Source organism: Capra hircus (assembly GCF_001704415.2).
Source record: "Capra hircus breed San Clemente chromosome X unlocalized genomic scaffold, ASM170441v1, whole genome shotgun sequence".
Taxonomy (NCBI): Eukaryota; Metazoa; Chordata; class Mammalia; order Artiodactyla; family Bovidae; genus Capra; species Capra hircus.
In genome coordinates, this window is record NW_017189516.1 from 8,819,988 (window position 1) to 8,834,090 (window position 14,103).

At 41.1% G+C, this 14,103-nt stretch overlaps 1 pseudogene across 1 annotated transcript; it reads right to left on the reverse strand.

Moving 5' to 3' along the window:
- Window positions 1-942, reverse strand: LOC102168808 (annotated as a pseudogene). The gene has a single exon (XR_001917561.1). The product of XR_001917561.1 is annotated as a ferritin heavy chain pseudogene (transcript).
- Window positions 943-14,103: the final 13,161 nt, after the last annotated feature.

Consider the following 14,103-nt stretch of genomic DNA (forward strand, 5'->3'; position numbering starts at 1 on the left):
GGGTACCAAATTACTTTATTTGAAGGAATGGTACTAAAGAAAGAACTTAAGTAGATGTTTTGTTACAACTTATAGAAAAGATGAAGGTAACCCAAATATGCATGCACTGCCTTGGTGACCAGGGAAGTCACCCGTGTGGCTGTGGGAAGCCAGCCTGAGGCTTAGCTGTCACTGTGTCCCAGGGTGTGCTTGTCAAAGAGGTACTCTGCCATGCCCGATCCAGGGGCCCCCATCTTGCGCAGGTTGGTTATGTGGTCACCCAATTCTTTGATGGCTTCCACCTGCTCACTCAGGTAATGAGTCTCAATGAAATCACACAGATGGGGATCATTTTTTTCAGTGGCCAGTTCGTGCAGTTCCAGTAGCGACTGATTCACATTTCTTTCCAAGCACAGCGCACATTCCATTGCATTCAGCCCATTCTCCCAGTCATCACGGTCTGGTTTCTTGATATCCTGAAGGAAGATTCGGTCGCCTCGCTGGTTCTGCAGCTTCATCAGTCTCTCAGCATGTTCCCTCTCCTCATGAGATTGGTGAAGAAAGTATTTGGCAAAGTTCTTCAAAGCCACATCATCACGGTCAAAATAGTACGACATGGACAGGTAGACATAGGAGGCGTAGAGCTCCAGATTGATCTGGCGGTTGATGGCGGCCTCCGAGTCCTGGTGGTAGTTCTGGCGCACCTGCGAGGGGGATGCGGTCGTCATGGTGGGCGGCTGAAAAGGGGCGGTGGTGGTGGTGGCGGCGGCGGCGACGGCTGAGCGGTGCTGGAGTGGCGGCGGGGACCTTGGGCCGGTCGGAGGGCGCTGTCAAGTGGTGACGAGGGCTGGCTCTGAGTGGCCGGCCGGGGTGAGGGGGGGACGAGCAGCCGGGTTCCGTTCAAGCACTGTTGAAGCAGGAAACCGCGGCAACTCTCCGCGAAGACTGTCTGAAATCAATTTTTATTAAAGGTTAAATGTAGTCTTTTAAAGTTGTGAATGTCAGTCACAAAATGATAACTTGAGGAACATGGATGCAAATTCCCAAAGTCATCTCCCTACCATTTCCCATTTGGAGATAAAAAGATACTAAATTTGGCATAGTCCTTGCCCTCAAATAACCCTAGATAGCCAATTGAATATCTCCCAGGGAACAGAGAAGTAACATAAATGAGTTAAATTATCGAATAGAAGACAATAAGGCGTTATAGAGACTATGGGCAACTAGACAATGTATGTTCCATATGATGACATTTCTACTTAAAAATCAAGAAAATGAACTTGAATACAAAATCTCAAAAGACCTGTCTACTTACTCAAAAGGTTGCCCAAAAAATGCACTTGGTTGCTCTTTTGTCTTTATCTTGGCCAACTGGTACCCACCATGCCTAATCTCTTTCCAGCTCTCTGCACATTTTTCATTTAAAGAAAGGGGACCTGGCAGTGGCAGTGAGGACCACTCTGGATAGGGAAACTGGAAATCTGATTTTTAGTCTCAGTTCTGACTCTCTTTTTCCACTTGCCTATTCCCAAGTACCCATCCTGAATATATTGCACAAGGTGACAGTAGGTCTTTGAGCCTCGGTTTCATTAACTATAGAAGTAAAAGACTTAGATTCTGACCCCTAAAATGCCCTTCAACTGAGATGTTCTGTATTTAAACTTGGGCTGAGGAAGACGTAGTATTGGTAGCTCTTTTTCTGTTACTCATGCCAGAATTCCACCTGTCCCTCGTCCTGGAACAGCCACATTAACTTTGGATTGACTCAGACTCAGAGGAGTCAGCTTTCTTTGGATGAAAAGTTTCTTCCTGACAACTTTGCCTTTACTCAGAGAAGAGGGCTACCTTTGCAGAAGGAAACCAGTTAATACCTCTTTGATCCCCTGCCGCTGATGCAAGCAAGGAAGAGGGATTGGATACAGGAGGTGAAAGCCAAGAAGTGACATCTGAGGAAAGTGACAAATGCCAGCAACAAAGATATCTGAGAGATCTTTGGCCTTTGGCCCTCTTTGCTTTGCAACGATGAGATATGTGGCCCATATCTACCTCAGTCACGTCCTAGTTTTCTATCGACTTTCACCTGGTACCTATCCCAGAGTATCCCATCCTGGATAGCCCACTCAACAGAAACATCAAGATAGTGGTGTTGGGGGGAAGCCATGTAGGGATCACTATGAGTATGTGTGTTTGGGGTAGGAGGACAGAGGGCAGTGAAATTCTGGGGTCACTTCTCCTCACAATACAGTGAACAACTGAGAGGTCTGGCTGATGAGGGAGACTGAGAAGAGAAAGACAAAGGAATTGCATCAAGAAGGATGCTGCCAGTCAGGTTGAAGGGGGCTGTGTGGTCCCAGAGCCTATGGGTAAGCTATTTACATAGGAAAAACAGAGAGGAGGGAGTTTGGGGCTGAAAAAGAGGAATTAGGTAATTGCCCCCTGGTCCAGGGAACAGTAACTTGGGGAGATGGACTTGCAGCCCCTCCCCTCCAAACTCATTCAACAGGTGGCTCAGCTGCATAGGCAAAAGAGCTAAACTCAGTGATGCTCTTCACTACCCCACTACCCAGACACCCTCTACCCATGGAGGGGAAATCTGTGGCTTTCCCTACTGCTACTGTCACTTGTTTCCCTCTCCTTCTGCTCTCTCCTAGCACTAGGCTAAGAATTTTTTGAGGGAAGTGGGGTGGGAAAGTTACCCTTCTCCAATTCTTGCCTTAGAAAGGAACAAAAGTTTACTCAGGATCAAACAAGTCAATCCTTCAACCCAAGAAACTGTCCCACCTCCAAGGGCTCTTAAAGCAAGAAGTTAAGAAGAGGGTGGGGTAGCATAAGATGTTGTCTTTACCTTGTTTTACAGCTCTGGTGATCAGCTTCCACACTCATCATTTCACTGAAGAATATGAGGCCAATACTGGTAAGTGGTTCCTGAAGCTCTTCTCATCACTTCTCTCCTCGAAAAAAGGAAACAGACGCCTTGTGCAGAAATAAAAACTCCCATTAGTTCCTTTTTCACTCTCTCCCCACACCCCATATCAGAATTCCACCAATTTAGTCCTCTTCTTTTTCTCTAACCTTTGTCTTTGTCCTTCAGATGAGGCCAAAGCATCAAGAGATGAGGCATTCAAGTCTGAACCTTCTAAGGGAGGGGCAATCTCCCCCTAGATTTCCGTGGGCCTCCCTCTTTCAGAAAGTCTATCCAAAGATGTGAAATTAAAGGAGAAAATCTGAGAAAGTAAGGATGGCATAAGGTAAAAAGTACACTTTTTCAATCAGAAAGTGCTGTCTAGGAAAGACAGAAACAATAGATATTATGTACACATTTTTCCCCTCTGTGTTTGTCTCTATCTTCTGTGTGTGAATATGTATGTAATGTCTATATGTGTGTATTTAAAGTATAATGTATGTGATTATGAGAGAAGAATTTATTTTTTGGTTGGCATTTTTATTGAATAATATCTTAATTGATTTTTATTGCAGTATATTTGCTTTTTACAATGTTGTATTAGCTTCTACTGCACAGCAAAATGAATCAGCCACACATCTACACATATCCCCTCCTTTTTGGATTTCTCTCCTATTTAGGACACCACAGTGCATTAAGTAGAGCTCTCTGTGCTATACAGTATGTTCCCATTAGTTAAGAATTTAAACTAAGCTGCATCTAGCATTACTTTCCTGGCACTCTAGGAGTTATGCCAATCATTTTCCCAGGAAGTGATTAAATGACTTTAAGAATTATTTTTCTAAGATTTTCTAGGTTGATACCATGGCAAGCTGGCAGAAGATGTGCTAGCATTTCCAAGAGACAAGAGAAGTACTGTGCTAGAAGCCCCAAGGGCAGTAAGTGAGTGGTATGTTCACGGTAACCAAGCTCAGCCAGCCCTCTCCTTTATGAAATTTTCCTCCCTTGGAACTTGGCTCTGGCTAATTAAAGCACTACTATTCACTGAATTTTCTGTGACAGATCAAGGGGGAGCCCAATTATCTAGATGCCATTTTACAAAGTATCAGCCTAGGCATTACATGCCCAAGTGATAACCATGTATCCACTCCTAAGACTAGATCAAAGGCAAGGTATTGGTGGCAGTGGGCAAGAGGGAGAAGTAAGCCTTCAGAAAAATTAGAAAGCAGGTGAAGCTGAATCCTTGCACCTCTCCTTTTCTGAAAGATGTATCCCTCTCAGGCGTTCTGTCTACCCCATCCCAAATTTCTCACCTGACATCTAAAACCTGATCCATTTCCCATTAATGAATGGATTATAGACCGTTTTCCCACTCAAACAGCTATTTCAGTTCTGAAGACCCTTGGAGATTATGTGTCCACCAGTCTCGATTTTCATTTAGCAAAGAGTTTAATAATATGGAAGTGACTTGCCCACAGTCACACAGCAAATTGTAGAACTGAAAATTACTCCTAATTCCTTGATCCATGTTTTCTACCACAACCCAGTGAGTCTTAATTTCTGTTGTGTTAGTTAGGTGCCTTATAGTCCCACTGTGTTTCTATAAAGTGGGGAGCAGATCTATCTCCAGGTTCAGAGTACATGTTTTTTCATGTAAGAACTCTTTCTACCAATCTCCTCATTGGTTTATCTATATGTATGTCACACTGGCTCCAACAAAACTCATTACCCTGTCAACGTCCAACTGCCCAATATGATGAGGGAGAAGGGCCTCCCAGTGGCAACCTGGTAGGAGGATTCTGACCTATATAACTCTTCCCATGGTTTGAGTCCCTATGTATTTAATAGACTGGCCTCTGGAAGAACAATTGATTTTGAAATTACAGGAAGTGTGATAGTGAGTTGAAAGCCACATATATAGGCCCAGATACCTCAATATTAAAGCTGAGTAGCAAGCAGGAAGGCCAGAGATTCCAGAAAGAAAACAGGAGATATTTCCTGTTTGAAACCTCCTTGGCATTGTTATTCCTTATGCCTATCTCACAAAGTGTAAAAATGACACACCTCTCACATTTCTGAACAAGGTCTTCAGATTTGTGTGGATATTTCCATACCAAGAAGTCAGCTTCTCCATTACTTGGAAAGATAAAATGAAATCAGAAAACTTGGAGTGACCTCAAAAACCATAAAGAATCCATGCAATGCCAGAAAAATCAGATGAGTTCTTTTCATTGAAGTATTTTAGTGTTTATCTCCACATCGATCAACTCACTGCCTTTGTAAACAAATTCTGTTTACACCATCCAATTAAACTCTTAACCATGGCCATTGGTAAGAATGTCATATAATAAAGCATTTATTTCTTAGGCATTTGTGATTAGAATGGTATTATATTTAATACTAAGACTTTCAAGACATCATATTTCAGAGTCTTATAATATCCCAATCATTTGGAGAATTCCTTTAGATAATTCTTCTAGAGTTGAATCATTGTAGGTGAGATTTAGTGGAAAAAATGAATGTGAATATATTTGATTAATAAATTTAATTTCCCATCAAATGTATAAAACTAATACACAGCATCTTGCTCAAAACAATGCTAAATATTCAAAGATATTTCAGGAATATCTAGAAAGATAATAATAGCTTGTTCATTTCATAATTAGTTCTGAGACTGCTATGAAAGCCTTTAGTCATTACAAATCTGAAATCTACTTTAAAAAAATGGTACACCTAATTTTATAAAAGGCAAACTAAACTTCCAGAGAGTTTCAGTATATTGTCTACAGACACACAATAAAATTTCAATTTCTTCTGAATCCCAATCCACATCACACTTCCCTTCAGGTTTACCTCCTAATTTACTCATTCAAAATTTTCGTTCATTACTCATTAACCAAAAAAAAAAAAAAAAAAAGGTGGGGGAAGGGGGCTGAGATGCATGCCTGAGTGTTTATTCTACTTATCCTTTTAAAAAATATTCTTATTTATTTATTCATGGCTGCAGTGCGTTTTCGTTGCTGCCCACAGGCTTTCTCTAGTTGCAGAGAGCAGGGATACTCTTCATTGACAAGCGTGGACTTCTCATTCCGGTGACTTTTCCTGTTGTGGAGCACAGCCTTTAGGTGATCAGGCTTCAGTAGTTGCGGCTCATGGGCTTTAAGAGAGCACAGGCTCAGTAGTTGCGGTGCATGGGTTTGGTTGCTCTGCTGCATGTGGGATTTGCCCAGACCAGGGATCAAAGCCATGAATGACTTCTGCATTGGCGGGAGGATTCTTAACCACTGGACCACCAGGGAAGCCCTCTACTTATCCTTGACTTCTCCAGCTACTTCTTCACGTGTTCTTTAGTTCTTTTTTACGGCCATGGCTTGGGGCTTGTGGGATCTTAGGTCCCCAACCGGAGGTCGAATCACGGCCCTAGGCAGTGAAAGAGCAGAGTCCTAACCACTGGACTGCCAGAGAATCCCCTGTTCGTCTTTAATGCCTCAACCTTGATTTTAACAAACAATGCCACTTGCAAATGAGACTTGGAGAAGGAATGCAGAGGAGAGAAGACAAAAGGAAAGAAGACTTAGTCTAGAACGTGTTTATCTTTCTTGGATTGATCTTTCTGATGAAGAGGAGAATTGCTACTTAGTTCAGCTCCTAAAGAAGGCTAGAGATTTGGGATTGTGCTGTGAGGGGAAAGTAAGGGATGGGAAAGAAAAGATAAGAAAGAAGAGGAGTGAGTGAAGATAAGTAGTAGGTGAATGTGGGTACAAGTGTGGGAAGTGAGTAGGGTCCAAGTATTAGGGTAAAATGATAGAAGCAAGTGCTGAGGTGAGTGTCAAGGAGTGGGAGGAAAGGTGGGGAGCAAGGAGAGACAAGTGTTGAAGGAGAAGCCCTAAGGTTTTAGTCCCAAGTGCTGCACATTTGAGCTACTGCAGTTCAGAAGTATGTGTGTTCATTTGTGCGCACATATGTGATTAATAGCTGGCATCCCAGAATTCTGTGCTCACACTAAAAAATGAATCTCTATTCACACATTTTCCCAAGAAGCAAAACAAAAGAAAATAAGTTAGGTGGGTCTTTGCAGTTTTTTTAACAGAGATTTTCTCCTGAGATTGGCTCCCAGAACTTCCAAAACCATGCACAACTGATCAGAGTGTTGATGGTGGAAAATACCCCATTAGTAAATGTAGCCTTAAGGACTTTGCAGAGAAGTTGTTTGGTGTCTATTCAGAGTAGCAACCTCTAATCTTCCTCACTCAAGGAATCTGGAGGTGGAGTGCAAGCAAAAATATGAATATGGATCTTTCAGACATTTTTCTTCTTTAAAGTGGTAAGGATAAACTCAGCTTTGTCCTATCAATTGATTTTTCTTTCCCCACTATTTCCACCCAGAATGATCCTACCTTCATCTGTATTTTTCCAACTCAGGTATTTGAACAGCTTTGCCTATAAGAGCTCCAGCATAATCATGCTGTTCCCATGTTTGCCTCTACAAACCAAACTCTCTGGAATCCATCCATATTTCATTTTACTTCTCAGCCTCATCTTTTTCCATTTATGCAAAGAATAGTAATGTTGTCATCTTACCTGAGCAAATCAATTGTTCCTTCCCATGAGCTGATGACTTGGTTTGTGTCTACTTTGTCACAGACTATAGAAGCTACCATCTCATCCACCTCCTGTTCCTTAATCAACGTGAGCCTCAACATCCCCATGCTGCTGGTAGCCAATGAGCTTTTCTCGCCTCTTTCGCTTTTCCCTCTTCCCTCATTCTTATGGTCCTGAGAAGGCCTTTCCCATAGAAAGCATTAACTCTTAATCCTTGCCCAAGTCTCTGTTTTCTAGGAAAACTCAGATAATAAAAATACTGTTTATCTTACAGCAGCGGTCCCCAAACTTTTTGGCACCAGGAATCGGTTTCAGGGAAGACAGTTTTTCCAAGGACCAGGGTTGAGGGGATGGTTTCAGTATGATTCAAGTGCATTACATTTGTTGTGCACTTTATTTCTATCAGTGTTACATCAGTTTCATCTCAGATCAGTAGGCATTAGATCCCAGAGATTGGGGACGCCTGTGCTGTGGAACCATCTTCTGTCATCAGAAGACACTGTACAGGTTCCCAGTGACACAGATAGCAAGCTCTCTGACAGGGAGTATGTTTGAAACCTTCCAGAAGTTGTGTCAGGAAGTGAACCCAGAAAACTCAGCTTGGTGACAGGGTCAACTACAGTACTCAAGTCAGTGGGGATGGGGGGGCGGTGGGCAGTAACAATTGTGTGAACAGCAGCAGTGGAAGCAAAAAACAGAAGGTGGCTCATTTTTCACCGAAGTCTCCTAAGTCTTCCTATATCTCCCAGCATACAAACAAGCACTGACCTCTAAGAGCAGGGCATCTACTACCCATACTTGAAAAGTCAGAACTAGTGAGCTGAGGATTAGAGCATTTTTTCTTTCTCTTCCTGTATTATTTATCTTGGTTTCTAACTTTGTGGTTTTCTGTTCTCATTGATTATTTCTATGGAAGCAGAAACTCTCTGAGAAGATCCATCCCTTCATACTTCCAGATGCCTCTTCATCAGATTATGTCTGCCCTTAGCTCAGACAAGGTAGAATTGGGTCCCCTGAAATTGTCACTACTACTTAGTACTTTAGGGGATACACCACTTGTGGCTGGTCTTTAGGTACTTTTTTCCTCCTCTCCATCTTATTCATTTATTTTTTTATTTAAAAACTATTTATTTGGCTGTGCTGGGTCTTAGTTGTGGCACATGGGATCTTCAGTTTTCATTGTAGCATGCAGGATTTTTAATTGTTGCATGTGGGATCTAGTTCCCTGACCAGGGATAGAATCTGGGCCCCCTACACTGGGAGCATGGAGTCTTAGCCACTGGCCCACCAGAGAAGCTCCTTATTCATTTATTTTTAAAGCCTAATAAATGAACTTGTTCCTAAGATTTTGTTTGGGTTTCTCTTCTTTTCCCCAAGATGATCCCAGAGACTTAACAGCTACATGTAAAAGAATGAAATTAGAACATTTTTCTCATACCATATATGAAAATAAACTCAAAATGGATTAAAGACTTAAATGTAAGGCTGGAAACTGTAAAATTCCTAGAAGAAAACAGGAAGTCTTAATATATTTTTTGAATCTATCTCCTTAGGCAAGGGAAACAAAAACAAAACTAAATAAATTAGAACAAACTGAACTTAAAAGTTTTTGCACAGCAAAGGAAGCCATCAGCAAAAACAACAACAACAACAACAACAACTACTAAATGGGAGAAAAATATTTGCAAATGATATGTCCAGTAAGGGATTCATATCTAAAATAAGTAAATAGCTCATATTCAAAATGAAAAACCATATAAAAAATGGGCAGAAGACCTAAAATAGACATTTTCCCAAAGAAAACATATTGATGGTCAACATGCACAGGAAAAGTGTTCAGCATGGCTAATCACCACAGAAATACAAATCAAAACTACCATGAGATAGCACCTCACATCTGTCAGAATGGCTATTATCAGAAAGACAACAAATAATATTTGCTGGAGAGGGTGTGGAGAAGAAGGCAATGGCATCCCATCCCAGTACTCTTGCCTGGAAAATCCCATGGATGGAGGAGCCTGGTGGGCTGCAGTCCATGGGGTCGCCAAGAGTCGGACACGACTGAGCGACTTCACTTTCACTTTTCACTTTCATGCACTGGAGAAAGCAATGGCAACCCACTCCAGTATTCTTGCCTGGAGAATCCCAGGGATGGGGGAGCCTGGTGGGCTGCCATCTATGGGGTCGCACAGAGTCGGACACGACTGAAGCGACTTAGCAGCAGCATAGTATACTGTTGGTGGGAATGTAAATTGGTGCAGCCACTGTGGAAAACAGTGTGGAGATTTCTCCATTTTGGGTATTGTGAATAATATTTTAAATTTTCTTCTGAAATTGTTCATTGTCACTGTATAGAAATACAATTGATTTTATATCTTTCACTACTGGTGAATTGATTTATTAGCACTAGCACTATTTTTCTGGATGTTTATGATTTTATATACATGTGTAAAAGATCATGTCACCTATGAATGAAGTAAGCTTACTTCTATTTTTCCAGTTTGGATATCCTTTATGTCTTTTTCTTCCTTAATTGCTTGGTTAGAACTTACAGGACAATGTTGAATAGCAATGGGGGAAGTAAGCACCCTTGTCTTGTTCCTGATCTTTGGGGGAAAACTTTCAGATCTTCACCAATGAGTCTCATGTTTGCTGGGTTTTTAAAAAAATAAATGCCCTTTATCATGTTGAGGAAGTTCTTTTCTATTCTTATTTTGCTGACTTTTATAATGATAAAGCATTGGATTTTATCAAATGCTTTTTCTGCATCAGTTAAGATAACCATGTTGTTTCCTACATTTCATCAATGTGGTATAGTATTACATTGATTGATATTCATACGTTGAAGCACTATTGCATTCCTGGGATAAATTCTGATTACTCATGGTTATAATTTTTTTTTATATATGTTGCTGGAGTCAGTTTGCTAGCATTTTGTTGAAAATTTTTGCATTTTTGTACATAAGAGATCTTGGTCTGTAGCCTTCTTTTTTAAGACGTCTGTCTAGCTTTGGTGTCATGGGATGAAATATGATTTTACCAGTTAAAATCATAACTCTTTTAACTGGTGTTAATTCTTGAAACTTTTGGTAGATTTCACTAGTGAAGCCATCTGGTCCTGGATTTTTCTTTGTTGGAAGGTTTGACATAACTGATTTAACTGCCTTACTTGGAATAGGTTTGTTCAGGTTTTCTATTTCCTCTTGAACCAGATTTGGTAGCTTGTGTGTTTCTTGGAATTTTCCCATTTCATCTGGGTTATCTAAATTTTTGGCCTTCAATTGATCCTAATAATCACTTATTACTATGTAATTATAGTAGTCACATTATTATAATAGTAATCACTTATTATAACCTTACAAAAATAAAGAAGGTAAAGTCTTTTTCTGTTAGATGGTAGCAATGTCTATAAGGTTTTTTTTTTTTTTAATTATAAAACAAGGTCCATTTTCTTCCCCCCGACACAAGTAAGCCACAATAGTTGTGCATGCTGCCACCCCCACAGCAGATGTCCAGATGAGAAATGGGGAGTGGTAAGTGGGTACAAAAATATGACATAATACTCTTATCTTTTTTTTTTTAAGCAATCTTTCTTCATTAAGCACTCCTCTGGTTGCTCTTAGTTGTTTCTTTTTCTCCCCCTTAGATTCCAGAGTTCTGAAAAAGTTGATTCTAACAGTTTTCCCCAACCTAATGGTGGTTGCTTTAGTGGATGGATAAATCCTTGGAGTTTCCTCTCCTTCATTCTTAGTGACGCCATCCCTCCCCCCAACATTTCATTTTGATTATGAAAACTTTCAATCACACAGAAAATATAAAAGAATAGTACACTGAAGACCTACCACAAAAATTGTACCATAGACATGTTGTTACACTTGTTTTAAATCACATAACCATTTATCTATGAATCTACGAGTCTGTTAACTTTTCTTATGCTTTGATGCATTTCAACATAAATTGCAGACTTCCATAAACTCTCTTGTTCTTTTTTGATAAACATAAAAACCTCTCCCAACATCCTAATCTACCCTTGAAGGACACCATAAGTGGTGTGTGTGTGTGTGTGTGTGTGTGTGTGTGTGTGTGTGTGTGTGTGTGGTGGGACAGGACTACAGGAATGTCCCACATACTCTGATGAGGTTAGTAGAATCTTGAGCTAGTTAAAAGATCCTCAGGGCATGTTGCCCAACTTTTTATCTGATCAATCTCTCCATAGCATCCCCACAGAATCCACCGTTAGCTTGTATACCTTCAGGGATTGGCATCTCACCAATTCTGAAGTAGACTGTTCCATCTTCGGACAACTCAAAATATTCAGATATCCTTATTCAGACATCCTAGAGCTACACACATGGGGCTTCCCTGGTAGCTCAGCCGGTAAAGAATCCTCCTGCAATGCAAGAGAGCCGGTTTCAACTCCTGGGTCGGAAAGTTCCCCTGGAGAAGGGAGAGGCTACCCACTCCAGTATTTTGGGGCTTTCCCTGGTGACTCAGGTGGTTAAGAATCCACCTGCAATGTGGGAGACCTGGATTCCATCCCTGGGTTGGGAAGATCCCCTGGAGGAGGATATGGCAATCCACTCCAGTATTCTTGCCTGGAAAATCCCATGGTCAGAGAAGCCTGGCAGGCCATAGTCCATGGGGTCACAAAGAGTCGAAAATGACTGAGCGCCTAAGCACAACACAGCACGGAACTACACAGAAGATTAATCATCTCTCTCCCACTGCAGACAGTTCTTATGCGTTGTAAAGAGTCCTTCCTCAAGTATTCCCTTCTCCATATGTCCTGGTTCCTTTAACTACTCACTTCCCCATCGGCCTGCTAATTCGACTCTGAATGCTTTACCAAAGTCCTCTTTAAATGGCACGCGTCGAAGCCACGGACAAACTCCCATTAAGGTGGGCTGTTCAGATTAGAGGTAGTTGAGTACTTTTCTTTCACTCTTAACTGAATCTGTATAAGACGTTTTCCCCTTTGACTCAGACCTTAGCGGAGCTTGGTATAAGACGTTGGCTCTTTCCCCAAAAGCGACTCAGTGTTTCTTTGATTATTCCATGCTGCCATCTGGTGGCTCAAACAGGTAGTTCCTGCCTGCCCCTCCCCCTCGCCTTCGAACTATGAGAGCAGGGGAGAGGAGGTATAGGTTAACAAAATAAAAAGCCTAGAAGTAAAATAATCGAAGTCTTTTTAAAAGAGGACTTGAATCCTCCCCCCGCCCCATATAATTCCTGCTGTGTGTCCTACATTTGGGAGAACCAAAGTAGAGGGAGTGGGCACAGCTAGGGTACAGCCCCAGAAAATATGCTGAGACTATCCCATTTCGGTCCAACTCTGACTTTCAGCAAGTCACTTTTCCTTTTAGTATCTCAGTTTCCACACTTGTGATCCCAACAGATTTATCAAATGAAGTCAAGCAGAACTGAAGGCAAAGCCAGGCTGTGAAAGGAAGAAAGTGAAGTGGGCTGAAAGTGGGGGAGGGAGGCAACAGGAAGGAGATAAATAAACCCTGAACTTGATAAACAGCAAGAAAGTGCTGGGTTGCTGCAGGGTATGCTGGGCCCTAAGCATGTATTTTGGGGGCTTACCTTTCTATATAAGTAGTTCTTTCTATAAAACTCATTGGCCCAAGAGAGATGTAGTGATTTAGCAATGAAGACTTAGAATGATGGGTAGAGAAGAGGTACTTAAATACTTGTTTATTAAACAGTTCATGTGGAAACTCTCCATAAGGGCTGAGTACCATCTCTTCATTTTTAGGTCTCGAAACCATTTCTTCATGTTTTTTATTGTCAAGTGAACCATACTTGTCTAATTTCATGTCTTCCCTTACTAGAAAAAGGTAGCAACACTTACTACTTCCAGAACAAAGGCTCTTTAGAAACTGTTTGTGTCTTCTGCATTTCTTTTAGCCCAAGTCTTGGCATCGGATCTTGGTAATTTAGAGCCTTAAAATGTCCCGTGTCTGATGTGAATGAGAGTACCCCCAAATTAGCATGTCAACACCAATTGGGGGCCTAATCTCACCCGATCCCATGAAAGATTACTGTGACAGTCAATGGGAATAATCTTCAGTCTGGAGACCCTCTTGGAACCAGGGCCTAGCTGCAGAACTCCAGGACAACCAATTTATAACTTGTCTTTTCACTTTTTAAGGGGTTTTTGGGAAACAAAAGGTTTTGATTTCAAAAATTCAAATTTATCTTTTTTTTTTTTTTTGTAGTCGATGCTTTTTGAGGTTTGCTTTAGAAAATTTTCCCTAATCCAAGGTCTAAAAAGTATGGAACATTTCCACAATTGTAGAAAATGCAATTGGACAGGCCTAGTTACCCTAATTATTGGTAGCCTGTGTAAAAGACACAATAAGTTGAAACAGGTTAAATTCTATAGTGAGGTCAGATTCGGGATGATACTATTAGTTAGTGTCCTATACAGAAGGAGCTTAGGACTGCTCTTCATAGTGTTGCTGCTGGTTACAGCTGACTTGCTATTTACCTCCTGCTGATTAGTCTAGATTGAAATCACAGGTGTTATATAATAACTACTTATATAATCAAATCATTTCTTTCTGCTGACTGAACGTTATCAAAGTGGTTGTAGCTATTTATTGCCTTTTACAGGT